This window comes from Triticum aestivum, chromosome 1A (genome assembly GCF_018294505.1).
Source record: "Triticum aestivum cultivar Chinese Spring chromosome 1A, IWGSC CS RefSeq v2.1, whole genome shotgun sequence".
Taxonomy (NCBI): Eukaryota; Viridiplantae; Streptophyta; class Magnoliopsida; order Poales; family Poaceae; genus Triticum; species Triticum aestivum.
This window is the reverse complement of record NC_057794.1, coordinates 260,738,685-260,742,913: the sequence shown is the minus strand read 5'-3', so window position 1 is coordinate 260,742,913 and position 4,229 is coordinate 260,738,685.

The window sequence follows — 4,229 nt, the reverse complement described above, 5'->3', positions numbered from 1 at the left end:
TGAGTAGTTCCTACAGGACCTACAGATCCATAGTAGTAGCTAGATGGCTCTCTTTCTCTCTCTCTCTCTCTCTTGATCTTCAATACAATGATCTCCTCTGAGATCTATTCGATGTAATTTCCATGGTGTGTTTGTTGGAATCCGATGAATTATGGGTTTATGATCAGATTATTCATTAAAACTATTTGAGTCTTTTCTGAGATTTATCTTTCTGTAATTTCATAGCTATGTATGTTTTTCAATCTATGAGTATTCTTTGACCAATTAGATGAGTAGATCTTCAGAGGGACTGGTGCATAGTAGTGGGTTCAATCTTGTGATGTCCTTACTCTGTGACCGGAGGAGTTGCGAGGCACATATTGTATTGTTGCTACTAAGGATAAAACGTCGGGTTCCAACATATTGTTTGGTCTTACTATGTCTACATTATGTCATCGTGCTTAAAGCATTACTCTATTTGTCTTGAACTTAATACTTCGAGATGCATTGCTGGATAGCGGTCTTGGGTGGAGTAATAGTAGTAGATGTTGTTGGATTAACGGTCTACTTGTCATGGACGTAATGTATATATATGAATCATGCCATAAGAATCATAATCATAACTATGCATTATCCTATCAATTGCCCAATAGTAGTTTTTTTACCCACCGTTTTTATGCTTATGAGAGAGATGCCACTAGTGAACCTATGGCCACTGAGCCCATTCTCCATTATTACTAAAAACCTCGCTGTTTTTATTTTATTTTATTTGTTTACATATCACTACCATATTTGGTCCTTGCAATTGGCGAGAAGGGCATTGACTACCCTCTTGCCTTCGTTGAGCGAAAGCATTTGCTTTGTGTGTGTGTGTGTGTGTGCAGGTACCGTTCATGTTGTTTGTGTGTTGTCTCATTTTGGTTTGATAAAACTTGGTTCTTAACTGAGAGAAATACTATCTGCTACTATACTACATCACCCTTCCTCTTGGGGGAATCTCAACACTATTACAAGTAGCACACCACACAATGCTTCGCTCGAGTCCATGCATGTGAGAGAAAATAGTAAAGGAGGGAGAAAATGGTCACATTTATGCCTGTCTAGGACCCCACCCTGCGACACACCCCATGATAAATTCATCCATCCGGTCCCTCTCTCCCTCTCACTACTCTCTTCCTCTCTCCTTCGTTCTCTTCCTAACCTACCTGATCCAGGTCCAAAAAATTATATGATTGATAAAACCACAAGTGTAGGAGATTGCAATAATCTTCGTTGGTAAGTATGACAAGATAGATGTCATTAAGCATCAAACCCTAACAAATCCAATAACAATTACATAATGGATCTCATCTACCCCATGTGCCTACTGGAAATTACTCACACATCGATGATTCAGGCTCAAGGGGATTCTTGTTGTAGTATTGACTTCGACCCTACTTGAGTGAGTGAATTGCAGAAAATCGCCACAATGAAGCCTTGGTTTGTATAAAACACCGTTCTACGAATTTCTGCCGGAAAGCACTGATTCTGGGCTAAATCTTTTTCAGAAAACACTCACCCATCTCTTTGGGCATTTTAATCTCGTTTATCACATGCGGGTACCGTTTTTTATGAAGTGGCATAACGGTCGCGAACTAACGACGTTTGACGCTGCTGCTAGGTCATAATCGGCTCGGGTTTTTCTTTTTCCCTCCATCCTGATGTTCCCCCCTTTCCCCGTGCTTTCCTCTCTCTGTCTCATCCATGGCGACGGCGAGCACTAACACCATCGGCGATGGCGCGGGAGGGTTGCTTGGCGGCCGATATCCAAAGCCATCAGAGGAGGTATACGAGAGCTATAACCCTATCCAGGCGCCATAAAGCAGAGCGTCGTCGTTGCCACTTTATTATGGTGCCACATGCGCTCTTGCCCGTGTTGTGCAGGCGATTTCGATGGGAAGCCACTAGTGGGCATCTTCATTCGGCGGTGTGGGGTAAGTTTTCTGCCCCTCCTTTACTATCGATTCTAGGGTTAGGGTTCTAAACCAAATTGGGGATTTTGGTTTGAACCAAACTCTAGGGTTTGGTTAGGGTTGTAATACAAATTGGGAATTTTGCCGTGTCAATTAGATGGTCTAATTTAAAGAACAATGTGTACCCTGTTTAGTAGACAGTATAATTCTAGTTATAGTGTTTCTTATTGACTCTGTTAATTCAAGTAGTTGGTATGCACTGTAAATTTAAATTGTTCATTGTTTTTGCTTGTAGTAGTAATGTACTATTTAATTAATTTTTTCATAACTTGGTATGGATTGTCTAGTTAAAATGGTTACCATTTTATGTTTTTATCATAGGTAAAGTGGCTAATGGTTAGCGTTTAATGTTTTTATCAGGGATATAATTTTAATGGTTAGTAGTTGGTATGCATTGTATATTAAAATTCTTCACTATTTTTGTTTGTAGTAGTTATGTACTGTAATTAATTATTAGAAATTTAAATAGTTGTTATGGACTATTTAATTAATGTGTAGTATCTTTGTTTGTAGCTTGTCTGATGATGTTTGGGAACTTAGACTCCACTTTCATGAGAGGGATAAATTGGAAAGGTCTATGTGTGTTTCATACGTCACCTTTCTCAATCTTTTAGCACTCATAGAGACCGTAGGAAATGGATATAAAGATTACATGTATTCTGTGAGGGATGCTGGGTTGGGAATAGCAGGTTTGGAAGAGATATGTGATGATGAAAATTTTGATGATATGCTGGACCACATTACCAACAGAGATCAGAACATAGTAAGCCTGACAGCAGTTAGGGGTAGTGAGCCCAGACCTGCTGATTTAAACATAGGTTATGTATGTGATCAACAAGTTCCTCTAGGCAATGTTGGAGAGGCCACTGCTCAAGGAAATATGCCCTAGAGGCAATAATAAATTTGTTATTTATATTTCCTTATATCATAATAAATGTTTATTATTCATGCTAGAATTGTATTAACCGGAAACTTAATACATGTGTGAATACATAGATAAACAGAGTGTCCCTAGTATGCCTCTACTTGACTAGCTCGTTAATCAAAGATGGTTAAGTTTCCTGGCCATAGACATGTGTTATCATTTGATGAACAGGATCACATCATTAGGGAATGATGTGATGGACAAGACCCATTCATTAGCTTAGCATAATTATCGTTTAGTTTTATTGCTATTGCTTTCTTTATGACTTATACATATTCCTCTAACTATGAGATTATGCAACTCCCGAATACCAAAGGAACACCTTGTGTGCTATCAAACGTCACAATGTAACTGGGTGATTATAAAGATGCTCTACAGGTGTCTCCGAAGGTGTTTGTTGAGTTGGCATAGATCGAGATTAGGATTTGTCACTCTGAATACCGGAGAGGTATCTCTGGGCCCTCTCGGTAATGCACATCAGTATAAGCCTTGCAAGCGATGTGACTAATGAGTTAGTTATAAGATGATGCATTACGGAACAAGTAAAGAGACTTGTCGCTAGGTATGATGATACCGATGATCGAATCTCGGGCAAGTAACATACCGATGACAAAGGGAATGACGTATGTTGTCATGCGGTTTGACCGATAAAGATCTTCGTAGAATATGTAGGAGCCAATATGAGCATCCAGGTTCCGCTATTGGTTATTGTCCGGAGATGTGTCTCGGTCATGTCTACATAGTTCTCGAACCCATAGGGTCCGCACACTTAATGTTCGATGACGATTTTTTTTAGAATCACCGGGGGGAGCTCCCACACCTGAATATATTGCTCAAACAGCTGTAAAAAACAGCAGGTACAGATTACAGAGGCACATTGCAACGTGTAGAGAGGTAGGTACGCCACGAGAAAATGTCCTCCTTGTCACCATTATTAATAAGATGGTGTGACCAAAGGTCTAAGTCCGAGACGAGGTTTCTAAGGGTTATTACAGAACATTGATCAATATTCCTAAAGAGCATGTCATTATCTGCCGCCCAGATCTTCGAGAGTAGAGCGAGGAGAATGAAGGACCAGGCGTTCTTGGGCAGGTGTTGAGGCAGCGGAGTGTCCCAAAGCTCATTGAGATCATCGGCCGAGGGCAGGAAACCTACAAGTTGCCAGATTCTGTTGGCGAGAGGACATGTGATGAAGAGATGAATGGAGTCTTCTGGTAACGTAGCACATCGGGGGCATAAATCGGAGGAGATTATATGCTTGTGGGCAAGATTCACACTAGTGTTTAGACAGTCTTTGAAGAGAAGCCAAGCAT